At 46.1% G+C, this 23,563-nt stretch overlaps 1 protein-coding gene across 1 annotated transcript in view; it reads right to left on the bottom strand.

Moving 5' to 3' along the window:
- The window catches only part of UBE2QL1 (ubiquitin conjugating enzyme E2 QL1), a 39,406-nt gene that overhangs the window by 1,785 nt on the left and 14,058 nt on the right, over nt 1–23,563 (bottom strand). The gene's annotated exons all lie outside the window — the stretch shown is intronic.

The raw sequence follows: 23,563 nt of genomic DNA, 5'->3' as shown, positions 1-23,563 counted from the left end.
GTAGAGATTCCTAAATTTCTATATAGATGAGCATATTTATATAATCACACACACATTTTAAAAATCTGACTTTAAATTCAAGCTCAGGAGAAATTAATACATTTCTTAGACGTCACACCACTGGGGAGTTGGTGGAGCCATTTACATGGAGGGGTAAGTCTGACCTGAAGGCCCAAGTGAGGGGTAGATGGGAGAGGCCGGTGATTGCTCACACAAACTTGGGAAATGGGTGCCCAGGGACAGATCCACACACCACCTACAGCGACCAGGTGTGTTCTGGTCCAAAGGTGGGACATTTGGGTCTGCAGTAGACGAAAAGGCCAGATTCATTTTAGGATGCACATAGAAGATTCTAGACCACAAGAGACATGGAACCAGAGACACTGCTAACATGACCGTGTCTCAGGCCATCACCACTCCTCCAGAGAGCCCTCCAAAAGGAGGTTTATTGAGCCTCAGAAAGAGCAAGCAGAGTGAAGACAGTGAGGAGTCTGGGCAGTGCCTGGCCCTCAGTCAGTTCCTGCTACTCCCACTGTTCCAGCCTCAGACATTCTTCGTTACGCTTCTCGATGGCAGATCAACTGAAACTTACCCTGAGCCTCTTGGGCACATTTCTTTGTGCTTGACTTCCCTTTGCTCCTCCTGGAAGACCTGCTGGCCTTTCTGAGTGTCTCATGTGTGTGTTATGCTGCTGGGGTGGAAACAGCCTGGAAAGGCTTGGCTAGTTTCCTCCACCAGCAAGCACATGCATACTATTCCCAACGTTCTCCTGTTGTTTATAAACGTTTACTAAGAATTCTCTTGGAGTGGGACCTCTGCATCCCCGAAAGGTAGTATTTTTGTTATAGCACACCTGGGGGCAGGTGCCACAGGTGTCTAATGGTGACCTGAATCAGAGCCAAGCCTCACTGGGTCACATTGCAAACCTATTCCCTTGGACAGGCACTGAGGGCAGCAACTGCCCAGGTTCTGTATGATGGGCAAGCTCCACCCAGTCTTAGGTTTCTCTGATGCCCCACTGATAGCTCTGTACTGGCCTCATATTCCACAGGGAAAATAGCAGCTGATCACTAGAAACTGGGAATGGAAGAGTGTCCCACATACTTAAATTCAGTGCTTATGGCTCCTTTCACCAGCGGATACTCAGACCAGTGCACCAGTGAGGAGTCAGCAATCCAGAGTTACAGTTGTTCTCTATTCCCCCAACCTCTGGACACCCCTGGATGAATCTGTCCATCTGCCGATCAAGGGCAGCACCACTTTTTCTAATTTTCTGCCTGGTTCGCATGAAGTGGGCTGCTAAAAGGGTGAAGGGAGACAGGAAGAGAAGACAGGAAACTGCCACTTTCTGACTTCTAGAAACTTCCCCACATCTCACCAGGACATGACGCCTAGTTTTAATTTTACAACTTCCTACGTTGCTTATTTGGTGTAGTTATACTTGATTAAAGGGGACCACCACAAGCTAATACGTTTGTAATCATCATCATGGGCTGAGATCAAAGTGCAAAGTTACTTCATTAAACATATGCAAATGCATCTGTGTAGGAATATCAGCATCAATTTCTACGAGTGAAAACAAATATTAACGGCTATGTTTTTTGCATAAAATGCAAATTCTAATTGCCTCTACGATTCTTTTCTATAATGATGGAGACTTATGGTGTGATTTGAAAATTCTGTACTAAAAGGAGCCAGACAAATACAGGCTGATGATAATCTTGGAATAGTCTGTCGCTTTTGGCATGAACATATACGTTGCCTATTCTTTGTGAAAGTTCCAATTGTTACAGAAAACAACAGCCAAAACCCCAAATGAACAGACCACTCTTTGTGGCCTTTCTCCCTGGGAAGAATTATGAACATAAAGCACCAGCACTCAGTCCATTCAGCAGCCGGGAGACAGAGCCTGCTGTCAGCTAGTCGGAGGTCTCCACGCCTTCACTGCGCTCAGCTGTCCACAAAGAGCTAGCTCTCCTCTCCTCTCCTGTTTCCTACACCCCACTTTACAGTTAACAGACACCTTTTCATAGACTGCCTGCCCTCTGCTGATTGGCTATTTAAGTATCACCCAGTGTAACCCTGAGCTTGAAAATGACCACTTACACTTCCTGGCTCTGCCAGGGTGGCTGAGCCTTTAGCTGAAATGCCCTGGAGGTGTCTACTGCACCAGGAAGGGGAGTATTGCTCCACCTATCCTGGGCCCCTGATGTTCCAGGGTCCAGTCTCCTAGAATCTGGGCTTTGAGGAAACCTTCAGCCTCACTCCTCTAACTCTGTATTTTCCTCTAAAAAGTGGGGACAATAACTGCTTTACAGTAGTATCCCTAGGAATGTCTGGTAAGATACTGAATTTGGAAATATTTTGAGAATTTTAAACTATACATTCTTAACTAAGAACTATTTTCTTTTTCATAACATACATATTTCTTCCTTTTCTGCTTCCATTTAACTAAAAATCAAAGAGTCTATTCTGGGCATTTTTGTTAGAATAACTTATTTTTCATAAAATTCCTACTTGTGCTTAATGCTGAAAGACCCAGATGTGGCAATTTACTCAACCCACCGTGATCGTGTTGTTGACTTTAGGAAGTTAGAGACGTAAACACTCTCCTGAGCCATAGGCTGTACGTGTAGAATTGTGAATAAGATTTTCCCCCAAGAACCTGAAAAATCTCACCCTTACATGGGTGCAGAACAGTGTCGATGAGAATACAGCTCTCTGGGGCTGCATCTGTCAAACAAAACCACTAGTTGGTGCTTTGGTTTGACCATTTTGGGAGCCAATCACCATGGTCAATGTGAAAACATTTCAACACAGCTAATAAGTTTCCCCAGACTCAGGTCCTCAGTTCAGCCAACTGATCTTACAGGGTTTTCATTACCTCAATGTGCACATTGCATTTCCATCTGGCTCTGTCACTCTGCATTTCTCTCTCTCTCATTCATTCATTCATTTGTTCTGTTGGGTGCTTAAAAGACGAAGTGATCTGTCCTTAAGGGCTTAGAGTCCATTATGGGGAGATAACTGGGTATTTGCAGCTGCTGAGACAGACGGTGTACCTCAGGGTTGCTCAGCCTCAGTACTATTGATGTCACCGGCTGGAGAATTCTTTGTTGCCGGTGTGGGGGTGGGCTGTCCTGTGCATTGTGTCATACTTAGCAGCACCCTTGGCCTCTACCCACTAGATGCTAGCAGCACTCCTTGAATTATGATAACCAAATTGTCTCCAGACATTGCCAAATAAAATCACCCAATGAGAACCCCTGGTGTACAGAATAAAGATGGCCCAGAGCAAGGGGGGGGGGTCGGTTCATTCTCTATTTGGTGAATAATTGCTATAAGTCTTCTCCATTAAGCACTGTGGTGGTTACTGGGACTGCAGGACCATCCAAGATGGAGATGATGCTGGTCCTCATACAGCTTGGGGGGTGGGGATTAAAGTCTACCATGGGGGAAAGCAAAAGAAAAGGTGAGGAGATGGGTAGTGTCAGTTTTCTGTGCATCCACAAAGATTCTTTGTCTAATTACATTTGAGCTGAGCTTTGAAATACGGCAGGTAGGTGTGTACCAGGCCCTGATGATGCGGATATGGGCTCCCAAAGCAGAGGCTGAAACAGTCAGCTATATTCGGGGAATCACAGGTAGACCTTGGTAAAGCTGGGGCAGAGTATGCGTGTGTGCATGTGCATGTGAGTGTGTGTTCGTGTGCGTGTTAGGGTTGGAGGGGGTACAGAATTCAACAGACCCGGCTTACAATCCCTGCTCCAACACTTCCTGGCTGTGTGACCTTGGGAGAGTTACTTAACCTCTCTGAATCTTAATTTTCCCATCTGTAAAATAAGTATAATAATAGTATTATATGACACTGGACTTTTACAAATATTTAATATGCTAAAGCATAGGATATGCTTGGCACAGTGCCAGGTACGAGGCACAATAAATGGCGCATTTTATCTTTTAAACTATCATAGGGTCTTCTTTGGCCAAGTTAGTTTCATTGTGTCCTCTTGAAAAGAAACACAAAATTTTCTTTTTTTGTCATGGATATTATAAGTTGGTTTATTTGGTCACAGAAATGTCTTCAAGCAAACCCAATATTTGAAATTTATTGGCTAATTTCTCATCCTTTTAAATAATGTCTATTTTAACAAGTTGACACAAGTGCATTCATTCTCTATTTCTCCCTTAATCAGATTTTTTTTACTTTTTTCCTTTGCAAAGATATCTTTATGGCATTTTTGTGTTTCATTTACCTATGAATTACAGGCTTTTGCTCCTTTAAAAATAGAACTTCCAGATAACTCATGTAAAGTTTTGAAGTTCCTTCACTCATTTCCTGGACCGAATTACAGAGTAGCTATTCGTTTTCAAAGTCTTGGAAAGTGTAATTGTTGGTCTACTAGCACTCACAAACCCTAACCTCTGCAACGTGGGTTTCAAATGTGTGTTGGGCTCCTTTCGGGCAGGGGAGACTTCCTGGAGGAGGTTGTTCAGGAGCTGGACTCAAAGGACAAGTGGAATAATCCAGCCAGAATGCTGGGAGCCAGGAGGAGCTCTAGGAATTTGTGTCAAGGTGCTCCTGGGAGGAGAGGGCGAGGGGAGGCAGCGATGGGAGGACATTAGTTCCTGGGGCTGTCAGAACAGAGTGTCGTAGTGGGTGGCCTCAAACAACAGAAGTATGTATTCTCACAGCTCCGGAGGCCAGAAGTCCAAAACCAAGGTGTGAGCAGGGCTGTTTCAGGAGGCTCTAGGGTAGAACCTGTTCCATGCTGCCCCCTGGCTCCTGTGGTTTGTTGGCAATTGTCAGTGTCCCTTGGCTTGTAGATGAGTCACTGGGATCTCTGCCTTCATTTTCCCACAGCCTTCTCCCTGTGTGCCTCTCTGTTTCTGTGTCAAATTCCCCTTTTCTTACCAGGATGCTAGTCATTGCATCAGGGCCCATCCTCATCCAGGATGACTTCATCTTAACTTTCCATCTGCAAAGATCCCAGATAAGGGCACATTCACAGCGGGGGGTGCGGGAGGGTTAGGTTCAATATATCTTTTGAGGGGGGTACAATTCTCCTCGATACTAGAGGTAAGGTTGATAGAAAGGTCTTCTACCCCTTCCTGCAGCATCTGGACTCTCCTGGGGGCGGAAGAGCATCCAGTCAGGTCATCTTTTGGAATGGGTCCCTTGGGAGTTGGGTGGCCATCGGATTGGGATATTGGAAAGTTAGGTTATGGTCACAGTCCAGAGAAGCTAGACAAAGGCCTGGCCTGTGGCAGAGGCAATGTAGGTGGCAAGAACGGGCCAGTGGAGGCCATGTCAGCAGGGCTTGGGAGGCATGTCATTGAAATGAGGGAGGACTAAGGCATAAAGGTTTCTGACCCGGGAGAAAACAGGTTTCCAGGATAAGCTACTGAGTCCCTTTGGGTGGGCTGGGCTTGGTCTGTGTATCATAAATCCAGGCATACAGGCAGGAGGCTGCTGATGTAGTGCTTGGTGCTCTCATATCACGGGAACTGGGCATGGCGGAGGGTCCACCAAGAGAGATGCAAGGGGCCAGAACTCCACTCTGACCAATAGCTACACGCTTTGAGCAAGTCACCCTCCCTGCGCCTCAGTCTCCACATCTGATCACGTGCCCACTGACACCTGTGGTGTGGGGTGAGCCTTTGGAGAAGGATAAATCACTGGCTGGGTGTGCAGGGTGGCAGGAGGGCATAGTGGTGGTGTGACCAGCGACATGGGACAGCTTGTGGGTGACACTGTCTTAGAAGATGCTCCAGAAAGGGGGCTGGGGAGTTGGGGGGTGTGGGGGACGTCAGGCAAGAGGGGAAGCAGAAAGCCACAGGCACAGGGGCCGAGCCTGGCGAGGGGGCGTCAGGGAGGGCGTGGATGGGAGTCCGAGTGCAGGGTGCAGCTAGGTGCCCGAAAGCACTGGTACCAGCCCTCGGGAGGAAACAGTAGTCTCAGAAGTGTGATGCTTGCTTGGTTCATGATAAAATCAGAACTTTATAAACTCTTCTTGACCTTATTTTTTAAAAGCAATCTTTGCACATTAAAGAAAAATCTGGTTCTTTAGAAGAGTGCAGTTTAATAATAAAAAAGTCCCTAGACAGCAATCTGTATTTCCCACAGATTAATTAAGTGCTTGCCACCCAGCGGACCTTGTGCGCATTGCTGGAGACACCTGGTGACCCCAGGTGACCCAGGTGAGTGAGATGTGCAGGGCTTAGCCAGGGGCCTGCTGGGTGGTGGCAGTGGGTGAATGAATAAATGAATGAGTGAGTGAATGGCCAGATTCCAGCTCGCTCCCTTGGCAGGGCCACAGACCAGCTCAACTGTGGCAGTGACTCTTAGCAGGACTCTTTAAGTACGAGATTAACACCCACGATGCAAAACCTCTTCACTCAAGAAGGGATGTTGCCTTAGTAGAACATTCTAAAATTTTCCATTGAGAAATATTATGTAACCACAGACTCTCTATTAAAGTCTCCAGAACATTTTCTCAAGTATTAGGCAGTAAACATCTTCAGATATTTGTTCTTACATTTATGAAAACTCTTAAGATAACAACAAAGCCAGCATCAGTTTTATTATAAGAACTTCCATAATGTTCAATATTATCATTAAAAAAATCCTCAAGCCACTGGCAGCACCAGGGGCACAGTTCTTGGATATTTTTGATATGAAACATAAACACCTCTTCCTTCTGCATTTCAAAGAAAGTTCTGGCAATTATTGATTCTGTTTTGAGACATATTGTATTTCCTTGGCAGAAGCAAACAGAGAAAAAGGAACTTTCTGCTAAAAATTTAAACATCAGATAATCATTTCCAAAATATTTTTTTGGAGATTCTACTAATCCTTATACTTCTGCTCAAGCAGCAGGGTCCCAGTAGGTTTCATTAGCTGCACTGGAGCTCAGGAAGCGACAGCTAGACCTACTTATTAAAGGCGCTCATGGAGCTCTGCCTAGTGCTTGCTGTGTGCCAGGAGAGAGCTTGAACACCTTCATTAAAACCTCACTGACACCCCGCCAAGTGGGCTCAACCTTGATTTATGGATGAAGAAACAGACACGGAGAGGCCAATGATGTACTCAGAGTCACACAGGATTCCAGCGCAGGACTGGAGGCCACGCTCTCAACCCAAGGCCCAGCTGGCTCACAGAAACATGGAGAAGGGTCAGAGAGTAAGAGAAGAAAAACGAGACACTGACCATTCACTCCACAAATGCTGCCTGCCTTGGCTTTCCCCCGCTGGACACAAGGTGAGTCACAGTCACTGAACCCCCTCTGGCTCTCCACACCCTCTTTTCAACGTGGAGCTCCCGGCCTCCATCCTGTGTTCACCACAGGGCTATTTGAGCCCTGAGCTGATTGGTGCTTCGAATCTGTCTCCACCACCAAGAGCCCACTCTTCCCTCCCCAGGCATGTGGACCCTCCTCAGCTTTGGTTCTTGTGTGATTGGAGCAGGTGAACCTGCCTCGTGAGACGATCCCTCACTCATAGTCCCTGTTCATGCAGATGACTGGCAACTTGGGGTTCCCTTTTTGCTAGACACAGAATGCTGCTTTTGACAGGCCCAGCCAAGGACACCGTGCTCCATTTTCACGGTTAAAACGCTTCTTTCGTATAAAACAGCCACTCCTTCTGTGTTTTCTACTTACAAGCTAATTCCAGCTGCCTCTGCGTCGGGTTCAGAAAAGCCTCATGGGCACACCCTCTGCCCCTGATTTCACAGGCAGGCTCACAGGACCACCAGACAGTGCACCTGGCTCCACTGGTAAAACAGGTATTCACCTCACCGGCCTCAGCAACCTGGCCTCTCTACTGACGACCGCTCTGCCTCTGCTCTATACTCAATGAGAGATTGGCAGCACACGGTGGTGTTTTGCCAGCCAACTTGACCTCTTAGGTTGGAACCCAGGCCAAACCACTTCCTTACACACATGAACTTTCTTAGGGAACCATATTTTTCCTTCTTAGAACATATTTTGAAAAGGATGAGAATGAAGATTCTTCCCCACAGCACCCCACCGGTTTTTCAGTCCACCTGCTCATTCTCAGTGACTTAATCGTCACTGCAGTCCTTCTGTTCTGCAGGTGAGACCCTGTTGACTCCAACTCGCTGCCACTGTGACGCTTGAGGCCACTTCCAATGGGCCATGTGGCCTTAATTAAGCACGGGGCACTCTGGACTTTCTGCTGCTGGGAGTCAGAATAAAAGAAGGGATACGTGGGGTGGGGACATTTGTGAGAGAACCTGGGTCTTCCGCTCTTCCAGGGAGGTCAGAGGCCCTGGGCAGTCAGGACAAACCAGCAGAGCTGATGGCTGCCCGAGAGACAAACTGTCCACTGCTCACACCTCCTGCTTTCTGCCCACTTCCCCACAGGAAGCACCTGTGCTGACAAGGGCCACTCACTCCTGAAAGCTTCACCCCACACACTTGAGGGGCCATCTGCCTCCAGCCAGATGCCCCTCCCCCAGCCTGGCCGTTGATTTTATGATCCTCTGTAACCAGGTGATCCGGACTCTCCAAGGCCCATCCCCATGCACACGTGGTTGTGGGGCAGCACAGCCAACAGTGATGGAATGTCACAGAAGGGAACTCCAAAGACATGATGGAGACCCACACTGTCACCAGAACCCAGGGCAGGAATCAGTGCTGGGAATTAACCTGTCAAAACAGAGGACAGCTGCCTTCCACCCTTTGCCTCTGCTAGGCAAGGGGGCTTTCAGCATTTGAAAAAAATAATCCTAAACTGGGTTGTTCTGGAAAAATTGCATCAGGTAACACAAGATTTCCAGAGAACCAAGGTAACATCAGCATCATGTTTTCACTCTCGAGAAGGCTTATAGTTTCAGGAGCCATGTCTGTCTGTGAGACTTACGGGGACATTTCATAGTATCACTATCTTCCCCAAGCGGTGTGACTTGTAATGACAGAGAATGTTGACACCACCACATAGTAACACAGGAACTTTATGATGCAAAAGAAAATTCTACAACATTAAATAAATAAAGCTGATGAGATTTTTTTGAATCGTTGGAAGTCTTAAGATAGATTTTTGTGGGAAAAATTCAGATGTACAAGGGGGACCCAAAAAACCCTGGAATTTATAAAAAATTGTGAGTTTATTCTTACATGTTTAAACTTCAGTCTACTCTCCATCTGATGCAATAACCTATTGAGATTTTCCTCCCTGCTCAAAACAGTTTTTGAACTCAATTTTGATGCCTCTTAGTGCTTCTGCCATTTTTTGTTTCACCTCTTCCACATCAGCAAAACGTTTCCCTTTGAGGACATTTTTCTTCTGGGAAAACGAAAAAAGTTGCTCAGGCTGAGATCTGGTGAATAGGGAGGGTACAGCATAGGGGTCATGCCATTTTTGGTCAAAAACTGGTGAACACTCAGTGTGGTATGGGCAGGTGTGCTCATGAATCACCCATCATGAGACGGGCAAATGTGTTGAAAGAAATTCACTGAAGCAGGATGCAGCCTCTTACAACAATGCTGGCTGGTATGCTAATACAGGTGGGTTCCTAGAGCACCCACCTAGTGGGGGAAGCCTGTACTACAAGGGGGCCTCCCTCCAGAAGAAAATTCCAATTTTTTTGCATCCCCCTTAGTAAAAATGTTATGATTTGGGTACAAATTATCTAATATACATATTACTTTTGAGAAGGGTCTGTTTTGCTATAGAAACACAGCAATAACAAGACTTCCGGTCATCATGGAGAAGTAGGATGTTTTGCCTCCTTGCACAACCACTGAAAGAATTACAACTAGACCTCAAAACAAATAAAACCCAGAACTGCCAGAAAATTGAGTTGTATGTAAGTCTGACAACCAAGGATTTAAAGAAGCCACATTCATCCAGACAGGTAGGAAGGGTGGAGATGACAGGACAGACAGGGATGGGTGGAGAGGTGTGGAGACCCAGTGTGGCACAGAGAGGTGGCAGCAGAATGGGAGGTCCCACATTCACAGGTGGTGGGTAAAAATCAGGAGGGATACCTTGGGAGTGAGCGATCTCAACCCCATTCCAGACCACAGAGTCCAGCGTTCCAGGGCAAGGAAGATAAATCCCCATAACTTCTGGCTGTAAAAACAGTGGGGGTCGGGGCAGTGGAAGAAACTGCCAGATTTTCAGAAGCCTCCACTTAAAGAGGCTGCATGAACTTAAAATGTACACAGACCCACCCCCTCTGGGATTTAGCAGCAGGGCACCCGTTGCTGCACAAGGTGAGTGCTGAGCAAATTTTAAGAAGCCAGCAGTGGCATTATCTCCTCTCCAAGTCCTCCCCCCACACAGAGCCACAAAGCAGTGAAGTGGGCCCCACCCCAGCAATACCTAAGGCTCCACTTCACACAATTTACAGCAGCCTTTTCTATAATATGCCATGCTACTAAGACAGGAAGTCAAAGCAGCTCTTCCTAAAACACAGAAACAAATAAGGGAGGCTTCTGAATTGAGGAGGCAAAGAAATATTGCCCAAATGAAAGAATAGAACAAAGCCCCAGAAAAGAACTAAATGAAATGGAGATATCCAACCCATCAGATGCAGAGTTCCAAACACTGGTGATCAGGATGCTCAAAGAACTCATTGAGCACGGCAACAGCATAAAGGAAGAAATGAAGGCTACACTAAGTGAAATAAAGAAAATTCTATAGGGAAACAACAGTGGAGAGGATGAAGCCAGGATTCAAATCAAAGATTTCGAAATAAGGAAGAAGTAAGCATTCAACCAGAACAGAAAGAAGAAACAAGAATTCAAAAAAATGAGGAGATGCTTAGGAACCTCTGGGACATCTCCAAACATGCCAACATACGAATCATAGGGATGCCAGAGGGAGAAGAGGAAGAGCAAGAAATTGAAAACTTATTTAAAAAAATAATGAAAGAAAACGTCCTTAATTTGGTGAAGGAAATAGATATACAGGTCCAGAGGAAGCACAGAGGGTCCCAAACAAGATGGACACAAAGAGGACCACAACAAAACACCTCATAATTAAAATGCCAAAGGTTAAAAAAAAAGAGAGTATCTTAAAAGCAGCAAGAGAAAAGCAGAGAGTTACCTACAAAGGAGTTCCCATAAGACTATCAGCTGATTTCTCAAAAGAAACTTGGTAGGCAAGAAATATTCAAAGTGATGAAAAGGGAGGACCTACAATCTAGGTTACTCTATCCAGCAAAGCTACCATTTAGAATGGAAGGGCAGATAAAGTGCTTCCCAGACAAGGTGAAGCTAAAGGAGTTCATCATCACCAAGCCATTACTACATGAAATGTTAAGGGGACTTATTTAAGAAAAAGAAGGTCAAAACTATGAACATCAAAATGGCAACAAATTCACAACTATTAAGAACCGAATCTAAAAAAACAAACTAAGCAAACCACCAGAACAGAAACAGAATCATAGATATGGAGATCATTTGGAGCATTATCAGCTGGGAGGGGGAAGGAGAAGAATGGAAGAAAAGGTGCAGGGATTAATAAGCATAATTAGTAGGTATAAAATAGGGGGATGTTAATAGTAGTATAGGAAATGAAGAAACCAAAGAAATTATATGCACGACCCATGGACATGAACTAAGGAGGGGGAATGCTGGAGGGAATGGGGGAACTGGGTAGAGGGGAGTAAAGGGGGAAAATTGGGACAACCGTATAGTATAATCAATAAAATATATTTAAAAAAGAAATATAGCAATAACAAAGACTCTACACGGATTATTACTTTATCTCTTTATTACTTTTTTGATTCTTAATAAAGGAACAGTGCTCAAAAGGATGTGAAATTTTATTTCTGGCAACCGGAGATGCCCCTCCTGCTTCCACATTGTTTTAATAGGATAGGCCTGAGCAGAGGTCAAGGCCTGTCTTTAGCTTGGTCTTCCTTCTTGAAGTACTGAGTAAAGTTGGAACCCATTGTTATGAGGGCATGGATGAAGCCTCCTAGAACAGCCCTGATACTCAGTTCATCTCCAAAGAAACACGCAGTCCAGGTCATCAGTCCACTCCATCTCTGGTTCACCTGCGCCCAGGTGGGGACTCTAGAATTCTCACCATCACCCTCCACCTCACTCCCATATGTCAGTCCCCTTCCTGCCAGTCACTTCCACCAGGCCAGCTATTGCTGCCTCTGCGTGGACACTGTTAGGATAAAACTCATCACTTTTTCCTCCAAAGAGTTTCTCTTTCACTTCCCTATTTTGAACAAAGCCCACCAACCATTTCTACAAAGTCTGGAACATCATCAAGAGGCCCTCAGCCAAAGATACCTGCTGGCAGGAACCAGTCCCTCATATTTCAATGGGGACTCCAGTCACACCTGTCCTGGGTGGGGAGAAAGTTGGGCAGCTTCCCACCAGTCCCCCACCTAAGCTCATCACAGCAGACCTCAGCAGACTGCCTCCCGTGTGAGGGTTGGGTGTGGGTGCAATGCACCTGGAGCCCCTGGCATGGCTGAAACCATGAGCTCAGCCTAGATGGCAGCTCCTCCTACATCAGTTTGACTGGAGGCGGTTCACAGACTGGAACCAAGCTGTGTTTGTGAGGCTCAGTGGATGCCCAATTAGTCTGAGACAGAAGGCTGTGAGGGTGTGTGTGGAGGGTCTGCCCCGTAGCCTCCCCAGGGAACCGGGTACCTTCTTGTGACGACAGGCCTTCAACACTGATGTGAGCTAGTGGTCCCAGAGCTCATGGGTCAGGCCACTTGGGTGAGGATGGGTGGAGCCTGGGATTTCTGAGTCCCTGGAGTTGGGTTCACTGGTTTGCATTTCTACCCCAAGTGGGGGCCGCTCCTGCCATGTGTGCAAATCATTGGTGGCAACCAGTATCCAGTGAAGACAATGGTGGTTTGGTTTTACAATCTAAAGAATGTTTTCCTGCTGGGGAATCTAATTAACAAGTGGGCATGGTGAGCAGCATATGACCCAAGGTCACACCACACATGAAAGAACCGAAAAGCATTGCCCGGAGTAGGTATGCATTCACTACGTATTTCTGCTCCCGGCCTCGCTTGCATAAAAACTGTCATAGCCTGCTTTGGCACACTTGGGGAAGGCTGTGTGTGACTCTCACAGCCCCCCGGCCCCACCCCAGAGTCTCCACTTCGTGAGACCAGCCGTAACAAGTCACTGGGGCCCTGCACAAGCTCCGCACTGCAGCCCAGCAGAACCAGCCCCAGCAAGCGCCTTCGAATGCCATGTTCCCCTGTGGGAAAACTGGCCCTCTATGTGCTGAAAACTTTGAATAACAAACACCTCATAATAAACTTCACAGTGCCTGGTACATTTGCCTAAGAAAACACTTTTAGTTGTTTTGTGCATCAGCTGCTAATGAGGCACTAATGAGGTGCCAGGGTGGAAATGCTGGGGGAGGCACCGCTCTGCACAGAAATCAGAGGCCCCACCTGCTGGGAAGGTGGGAAGACGAGGAGCAGGAGCGGGAGCGTGATCATGAAGGCAGCCCTCTCTGCCCTGGAGATTTCCAGACCCTCACCTACACTGTAGCAGGCGTCGCCCCAACTTCCATGTTCAAGGCCATTTCAGGAGTGCCATGGCTTATCCTAACTCAACCAGTCCGAACACACTTTCCTTTAAACACCAAGTGTATCATGAAACAGCTTTCTGGAGGGTCTAGGGGTGACACTCAGCCCCCATAAGAAGGGCTGCTCTGGAAAGCCAGCTCATTTCTGTACCAGGGCATGTATCACAGTGTGTCAGCACTTCATTTCTGTGGCTGGCGTTACTTCCCCCTGTATTCCACCCCTGTTTCCTCTGGTTCCCCCTTGCTCCCACCCCTCCATCACTCACACACCCTGCCTTCCAAAACTCCCCCCCGCCTGCACCTACACTGGTTTCTTGTTCAATCAAGAGCACTGAACGCAGAGAGTCCACCTGGCCATGTGCCACGAATGACCAGATAAAAGTGAAGGACTCCAATTATTGCAGAAGTACACACCATGTCATCCCACCTCCCGCATTTGCTGGTGTCACACAGGGGATGGTTCTAGTGTAGCTGGAACCCAGCACATGCTTTTGCTGTTTGCGAGAAAATGCGGGGCCAAGAAATGGCATAAAATAGCTTGCTTGGGGTTGAGAAAGCAAGGAGGTAGGGATGTTTCCGGACAATGCGGTGTTCTGTTACCACAACATAGTCCTAAGATTGTAATCAAGAAAGGAAGTCGGTTCTAAATTCACATTTCTAGTCTCTGACTAAAAAGCTTAGAAAACTGAGCGACTGATTTTGACTGACCTAATAAAAATTAAACAGTGATTTTCTATAAGCAACTGGGATGGCTATTATTACTTTCAGGTCACTACTTTGGGGATGCTGTGATTTCAACTCTATTATTTATGTAAGGGTGTTGCTACAGAGCCTTTTCTTTTTGACTGACTAAGAATTATAATAAGTAGAGACAAGAGTTCAGTCAGTGATTTTTATAAACACCACCGGGAATTTTCAAACAATACATACTTTACAATACAATGCAGGTAAGGTGTGTCCCAGTTACTGTCCCAAGGGCTTTACATGCGTAAGCACGCTCAGTCCCCACCAGGAGAGACTGCTACAGCCTCACTCCTGATGAGGAAACTGCGGCAGAGAGGTAAAGTGCCCCAGTTCATGTGGCAGGTAGGTGCTGGAGGTGGAACTGGAACTCACAAAGATGTGTTCTGGAGTTCCTGCTCATAACCGCTCTGCCGTACTAGAAAAAGTAACAGCAAGTGAAAAAAGCATGAATACTGGGGGCCCACCATCATGGCCCACATCCAAATGGGCCTTGATCATCAACATCAATGCAATTATTAATGGGGCATTTCACAATTGTATTTAAGTACTAAGCAGATTTTTAAGCAATAATATATCTAATCGTGCCAGGTCCTTTTGGAGGAAAAAAAAAGTCACTTTATTTACTTATATCAGATTACTGGATCATTTCCTAGACCCATCCCTTCCTGAACCCACACACCCTATCAGAATTATATTGGATTCATTTTATCATTCCCCAAATTTATTTATTTCTGTTGTACAAGGGCTTTGCGCTTTGGGGACGGAGGAGGAAGTTTTTCCCCTCCTCTAGTCTCTTCTGTGATGACAATGACTTGATGGGAGGGTCTAATCTTTAAACAAAACACACGTGAGTGCTGAGAATGGCAGCCACAGACCCTGAAAAGACACGTGTGCCACACAGCCTTGCTGGGCATGAGTGTGTTAAAGCATCAGGGCAGGCGTTACAACGGAGATGGGATCGCCAGGTTTACTTCTGCTCTACTTGGGGTTACTGGACTTTCCAACGCTGTGTAAAGGAAGCGCGTGCTACGGCTTGATCATCACCCTTGCAGAGCTTGCTATTGTTTCTCTATCTTTTCCAAATCACTTTTCTCATCTGCATTTCACTCCCTGGTGTGGCAGACAGAGCAGCTATCACCTTCCCTGATACAGGAGGGGACACTGATGCTGGCAGGTGGGGAACATGGCCACCCTGCTAGGAAATGTTGCAGTCAGGATTCCAACTGGAACACAATCACATTCCTAAACATTCCTTCCACGTTATCCAAGCTACCAAGCGGTAGCTTCCTAGATTCTACCACATGCCTACTGCGATGAACACTAATTAGCTGTCAAGGGAGTAAAGTAGTAAATCATCCAAACTGCCTTTTCCCTAGTAATGGAATTGTTAACTCCAGGTATACTTTGCAGTAGTAGTTTAAATATCATAAGAACAATTATACACATTAATTGTCTTGGCTTTGTTATATTTATGTTGGCTTGCATTAAGATTCAAAGATACAAAAATCAAGCTTCATATTAAAGGTGGCAAAAATAATAGTTTGTTCTACCTTTGTTTCCCTACCTCTCATGATATTAACAACTTTTGTGAGCTACTAGAATGCGATATTCTGTTGATTTTATTATTTGTAGATGATAGAATTTCTTACCTTGAAAATTCTAAGGTCTCATGTATTTTCTTAAACCACTTTTCTTGAGGTCAGACTCCCACACAAAGAGCTAAGCATGTGTCATGTGTGCAACTAGAGGGGCTAAGCTGTGGCTATTTTTGAGGAACCTGATGTGGTAGAGAGTGTTGCTGACCCGCAAGTAGCCATGAGCTTTCTTGCATATCCCGCCTCCCTCCCAATCAGATGTGGCCTTGTGGCTACGTCCGGCAGGTGGGCTGTGAACAGAAGGGATGCGTGTTCTTTCTGCGTGGGCGCATTTATGAGCTGACATGCCCCCTCATTCTTACCTCCTGTTGCTGTGAACTTAGGGGTCACATGTCCAAAGTGGAGAAGGGCAGCAAACCGTATCAGACTGTGTTCACAAAAGACGCACTTATTGCTGAGATTTCAGGGTAAACTTGGTTGTGGAAATTAGAGTTCACTACTATGAGCAAAATTATTGACAGATAATTGCAAAATTTACATGGAACATTAATGATCTACAAAAAGCTCAGATGATTTTTAAAGCTAAGGTGGAGCACAGAGGAGGACTTGCTCCATCTGATGTTTGACAGACGAGGAGGCTGTTTTCCTAAAGACAGTTATGTATAATATTTGTAAAGAAGCAGGCAGGTAGATGAGTGGAACTGGAGAGAATCAAATCAATATGGGCCTTGCACATGATAAAAATGAAAGGCAGCGGAAAAGAGCCAGGTGGTCAGTGGATAGGGCTGAGGAGACCTGTTCGCTACGTGGGGAGAAAGAAGCTGGACTTCTACTGACAGAGTGCATAAGAAAATAGATTAAACTTAGAATGCAAAATATGGGAGAAAAAGGAGCTTATCTTGTGACAATAATGGGGAGAAATAGCTTTTCACATACAGTTTTCACTCTGAAAAGATGGATAAATGGAACTAGTTCAAAATCAGATTTTTTTTTTCAGTGAGAGAGAGAATACATCGGGAGAAAATACTTGAAATGTCTAAAACCTACACAAGGAATTAATATTGGAAAACCAAAAGAATTCACGAAAATTGACAAGAAAAAGCCAGACAACCAGAAAACCCAGAGAAAGGTAGAGAAATGATATGAACAGAGGCCACTAGGGTGGGGCTCAATCCTGTGGTGGGGCTTGGTGTCTTTACAGAAAGAGGAGATCGGAATGAAGACACAAGCACAGAGGAAAGGACACGTGGAGACAGAGAGAGGCCGACCATCTGCAAGCCCAGGAGAGAGATCCCGGAAGAAACCAACCCTGCCAGAATCTCGACCTGGGACTTTCAGCCTCCAGAACTGTGAGAAATACAATTTTGTTGTTTAAGCCACCTGATCTGTGGTCCTGTTAGGACTGCCCTTGAAAAGCCATACAGATGCTATGCCTCAATAAGATATACATACGTAAGTTTAAAAATAAGATCCTTTTTGTCAATGAGAACGGGCAGGACCAAGTGGAGCCGTAGCTGGAGGTGCCTGGGCGGGCGTCTAGGTCACGCAGCTGACGGGAGTGTGACCTGGCATAACCTTCAGGGACAGCGATTTGACGACGTGTCTCCAATCTATATATGGAGCGTCCACGCCCTTGGATCCAGTAACCAGCTTCTGGTGGTTTCCTCCAGGGGCGGAGGCACAAGTGCAGAAACCTGATGTACTGGGTGGCCCTCGCAGGGTGTTCGTAAGAGGGAAGGGCTGGCACCGCCACACCGGGGGTGCTTGCCGGTCATGTAGCAGTGACCCTGAGAGGCCCACAGTGCCCAGGTGAGAAAAGTCATACAAACTCAGACCTTCATGAAGAGTGTGAGCCCCTTACTGTGAAAATGGTTACACCACTGTAACTGCGTGTGGGTGTGTGAGTAGAAAAGTAGTTGTTATCTGTGGCAGGCGGAACCATGGAGCTTTGCGTTTTCTACCTCCTACATTTTGGTACTGCATGAGTTTTGTACAATAAGCATGTACTTCCTATAATCAGAAAAGCTCAAGGGTTTATGAGGTAGGCAAAATTACATACAACATTACAACCGTGTGTATGATCACAAGATCCATGCTTTTTCAGATGCCTTCATGAACCATGGAAGAATCTAAAAAACATGGTGATGATGATGATGATGATGATAAAAGCTACAGTACACTGCTGTGTAACTGGCTCACCGCAGGCCCTGACGTGAGTGGACACAGTGGAGATGGACAAAGTCACATCACCAGAACCGCCCTCTGGGAAGGACAGATCTTCGGAGGGGCCCAGCTTTCCTTCAAGGATGAAGTCACCACACCCTATTCAGTCTCCTGAGTACCGAGTGCTTGGACTCGGCCGATGCACAGAAGGAGAGGGCTACTCGGCCCGACTGCAGCAGCCACTTGTCTGAGTCTCGAGCCTAAAATGCCTCCTGTTTTCACTTTCATTGCGGGAGGACATCTCATTCCAACTCAATAATTGTTGTTTAATTAAACCGAATTAGAACAGTTTACTTCTCTAATAAATTGTTATCATCATGAGGGCAGATCAAAGTTGATACTAAAAGAGAGAATCCATTCGTTACTTTTCATTTAATTAATTGGCTTCTTTTTGATGGGGTGGGGGTGGTTCAGTGCATTCAGTGGAAGAAAAATCCCTACAGATCATTTTAATGATGGCACTGTGAAGGTCAGGGGTGTCATCCTGCAATTAAAATGCAAACATTTAAGTGTATCTGTCTGAGTAGGAAAATTATATAAATACTTTAAATATTTATATTTATTTTACAAAAAGTCTTGGGTTATATATGTTAGTACCCAGTCTCATGACATTTAGTTAGACTCTGACATTTGTGAAGTTTGTGGAACATCCTCCACTCGCAGAACACCTGGGAACAGCAGGCCTCGGCGCTCACGCACGGAAAAGACGCAGAGTGTCATCTGCTCAATTGTGTGTCTACACACACAGAAATAACACAATTGTGATGGAGGAGAGGCAGGGAGGACTCAAACGGCGTTGCTGTCCTCTGTTAGCACCAGTGATAAAATCAGGTCCTTGCTCTACAGAGTTCAAGGTTCCAAGAGACAGGATTCAGGAGGGAGGGGTAAGACAGACCGCAGGTGAACCAGGGCATCCATGGGTGATGCGAGGAGGGGGCAGCTGTGCTAACACATTATGTTAGGTTCCTCCAGAAACCACCATGCAGGGCTGTGCCAGCCTGTTCTCAGGTCCAGCTGGCAGAGTGGTGGGGATGTCTGGGATATTTGAATGAATTCCTCTACTTTTGAGTAAAATAAGAATGCATGCAATGTGCAAATGGCTGACAAAATCGTTCTCCTCAATAAATCTTGCAATGAGTCCTGTTAAGTGCTTGTTTTAAACAGTTTGATCAATAAAATGACCAAGTAAGAATTGTTTTCTGATGTAACTATAAATCGAATGAGTAAATTCACCATAAAAATGAAATGAAGGGCTTTCAGAAAGCATTCTACACCTAAGTTTGGGAAGATCATCTAAATTGATAAAAAATAACTTTGGATTAAAAAATACATCAACTTGGGTATATCAGCATAAAAACCGATTGGATTAAACCATATTCACAATTATCTTGACCTCAGTTGGTTCGCTCGTGCGGCCTCCCAGGATCACCGACCCTCAAACTGTTGTTTGAAATCATCACCAACCAAGCAACCCCTCCCCCTTTGGGTTTACCTGGAACGTCCACATTGCCTGCTCCAGGCCACCTCCCCTGCACCCTGGCTTCACCCCAAGTCGTTTCTCTCTGCAGGCGCCCAGGCAAATGCGCGGAGCACCATGTCCCTTTTCATAGCCACCTGCTCCCAGGGCTGAGAGGACCCTGAGGGGGAAAGGCAGACAGAACCCTGGGCAAAGAGGAGGAGAGGAAATACTGAACCAGAGAGAAGCAACAGGACAAGTGACTAGTCCAGGGTGGCCAGGGATATTTGAGACAGTAATGGCTGGGAAGAAAGGAGAAAAGAGTACTCCCATCAACCTTGGACAAATTCAGAGGCTTGGCATGGGAGGAGGGTGGGGGGATTTACAGAGGCGTGAGAAGGAAAAGCGGGACAAAAAGTCATCAGGTACACAGGAACAAAGGGGCAAAATGGAGAGAATGCCAGAGAAGATGGAGGGAGCCCTGCTCATCATGGGTTTCACCGAAAGCAAGGGGAGAAGCCCACAGCAATGAAAGCCAGGAGAAATCCTTCAGGTGGAAAGAGAAAGGACAACATGATAAAATAAAGGCAATTATGATTACTGGGAAAAAGAAGAAAAGAGAGAAATTGTGGGAGAGCTAAGAAAAACAAAGCTGAGAAAAACCAATTCTGGAAAACCTGAAGTTCACGAGGAGGAAGGCTGCAGGAGGGAAAGGACTGAGGAGAAGGACGGAAGTCCAGTGACTAACACAAGAGACCTGGAGGCAGCAGGGCCCAGGGGCCAGGCCTCAGGGAAATAACAGGAAGATGGAATTCCAAGATCAAAGTCACAAGAGGAAAACTCACTGGTCTAAATTAATACGTGTTTGGAAAGAAAGACTCTTTTGGGCTGAATTGTGTCCCCAGTTTTTATACAATGAAGTCCTAATCCCTGGCACCTGAGAGTGTGTCTGCATTGGGAGATACGTCTTTACAGAGGTCATGAAGGAGAAATGAAGTCACTGGGTGGGCCCTGGTCTGCACGGACTGGCGTGCTGGTAAGAAGAGGTGATTATGACGCACAAGCAGAGGGGAGACCTCGTGAAGATGTAAGGAGAAGATGACTGCGTACAAGTCAAGGGGAAATGCCTCAGAAGAAGTGACCCTGCCGACCCATTGCTCTTGGATTTCCAGCCTCCAGAACTGTGAGGAAATGAATTTCTGTTGTGCAAAGTACCCCGTCTGTATTACCTTGTGATCCCAGCAGCCTTCTAGTAGTAGTACGGACTCATACAGGTTGCAGTGAGAAAACCCACAGCTGCATGGGTGGAAGGAATGAAGGAGACGGGGGCGGGGGGGGGGGGTGGGGGGGGGAGAGAGGGGATGAGAGAGAGAAAGAGAGAGAGAACAAACACAGTAGCACAGAAACCTCTGATCAGAAAAACACTGCAAAGACACTAAAGAGAAGATGTTTGCAGACACATTCTTTAAATAACACCTTCACACTGAAATTACAAAATAAACCCCAAACCCTAACATGCTGATTGGTGACCTGGGGACAGGGAGCAGGGTCCACCACTCACTGTCTCTTGGACCCTGAACGGAAGCCTCCACGCAGTGTCCACCTCGTTTATTTTCTGGCAAATAGTAAGATGACATTTCCAGGGCACACGATGAAACACAAGAACTCATAACACTAATTCTCGTATTTACTAAAATGTGATCAATACATTCTGTGTTTAGAGAAAAACAGAAAATTCGAGTCCCATGGGGTGCACGTGGCACTGCAGGTGAAATTAGTCTGGCACTTGGCGTCACCAGACAACGCCTTTTGGACCTAGTGCTGTTTTGTTGCTAAAAATGGCCACTTTCTTGACACTGCAATTACAGTGCACTCAACACCTGTAATTTTCCTTTGATGATTCATTACGTTGCGGTACCTGAAAGTCGTCAACTCAATTTTACTCTGCAAAGGCTGAGTGCCCACTTGGTGCACGGTTTGGGCTAGTCCCCGTGGGCCGCAAATGCTCTCCTGTCGGAGTCCCACCAAATTGCTCCTCCTGTGGAGAGTTATTGCCCCTGTGAGGAATGTCCAGCCCAGCTGGGTGGGGAGACACAGCATGGCTCCCAAGAGGAAGCACCTGCCACAGCAAGCTTGAAGCAGAGTGCTCTGGGGTTGCACAGGGAGCCTGGGCAGATGGAGGAGCACAGGCTGCAAGGAGGATGAGACCTAGATATGGGGCTGGTGGGTGGGATTCCAATGGGGGATTGGACCTTGGGGTGCTGAAGGGGCAGCTAAAATCTTTGCAGCTCACTAAATCCTCACCAGGATGCCAGGTGGATGCACTCTTGCTTCCATTTTCAGAACAGGAAATAGGGAGGAAAGGGAATGGGCAGACTGTTGCTGGGACACCAAGAGCTGATCTCCCCAGCCAGTCAGAGCACTCACCACTTTCTGCCTCCTGGCTGTCCAGGGACCAGAGGCAGGTGGGGAGGGAGGAGATGAGAGGACAGAGAGCAGAGGGGAGGATGGGGAGCAGAGGGGAGGATGGGAGAGCAGAGGTTTCCAAGAAATAAAATTTAAAGGACTTACCCAACCTCAGAGTGAAACCGTCTAGGATATTCTAAAGTATTTTTTAAAATGCTACCTATCTATTAAAATTGTGACTTACTGACTTAGATTGGCAGAAGGTGGCAAAATGGATAAGACTGGCAGGAGATGAAGAAAATAAAGATTGTGTACAAGGTACCAATAGCCACTGAGATTATACAGAGAAAAATAACATGAAAAGGAAAATATTAAGTAGCAAACGATGGTTGATTTAGAGATTCAAACTTTCAAAAGGTAAGATTACTTATGAAAAACTAACCCTTCTATCACTCACTCAAACTAGACTTGCCTTACAAGGCTAGTTAATATCACTGCAGTGTTCTTCTTAAAGACCGACCAAATGACAAAAGAGCCATCTTCCGCTGTAGGTTTAGGAACCAGAAATGTCAGAAAGCATTTCCTCGTGGCTGAGACCTTGATACCAACAGTTAACAGTAAACATGTATTGGATCACAGGCTCTAGAGATGTAGGTATAGGCTTCCACTAAATGTTTCCATTGCTTTTGCTGTCAAGTAGCTTAAAGTCAAAGATTAAGAAAATAAGTTGGTCATGTCCTGGAGGCCTGCCTATAAACCAAGTTCTAAAAAAAATGTTTAAAAGTATATTTTGCTTGAGATAATAGAAAAATGTAGCTAGTTAAGCACAAAGCAATGATAGTTTAATAATAACAAAGATTACAAGATGTTTAGTCTTTGCCTTTTGCTTTAAAGATAGCATCGCTGATGTACAACCACGAGATGTTTTGCAGAATCTTGGTTCCTCAGCCCAGTTAGATCACCCGCCCACAGGGAGGGAGGCTCCAGACAGGATGACGTCAGGAACCGAATTAATCAGACTAAGGAGAACCACTGAAGCTTACACAAGAGCTAACCAGTCAGAGTGACTAGTGTCGCCCCTAACCCTCAATCTTTGCCTTTAAACACCCTTGATTAAAACCATCGGTAGTTCAGGTTTTAACTGATAACTTCCTGTTCTCCTGGCTTGGTGCCCTGCCAATAAACCACTTTAATTTCTCCACAGCAAAATTCAGGGTCCGGAGTTCGCAACGGCTGCACGTCAGGTGGTCAGGCCCTTTTTAGGTTTGGTAGTATTCTTAACATTGCCCTCAACATTTTGGGGGCAACTTAATTTAATGGTACAGGATGGAAATTTCCAGTGAATTTATGGGACTGTCCACAAGTCTTCTGGATAAAGCAAGTTGAGCATTCTCAGGCCCCCAGCCGGCCCCAGCTGGCAGAATACTCACTCCTTTCTCCAAATAGACCCAAGCCTCACCTAAGAGGTCTGCCTGCTGGCTGTGTCCTTCACACACCTCCTCCCACATTTGGGTTTGAGTCCTGGGCCTCCGGTGTCTCCTGGTTGGGTGCTGACCGTTGCTAAGTTGTGAACTCTCTGAGTGTCTTCTGG

Source organism: Desmodus rotundus, chromosome 1 (assembly GCF_022682495.2).
Source record: "Desmodus rotundus isolate HL8 chromosome 1, HLdesRot8A.1, whole genome shotgun sequence".
NCBI lineage: Eukaryota > Metazoa > Chordata > Mammalia > Chiroptera > Phyllostomidae > Desmodus > Desmodus rotundus.
This window is presented reverse-complemented; position numbering and strand designations above follow the sequence as displayed.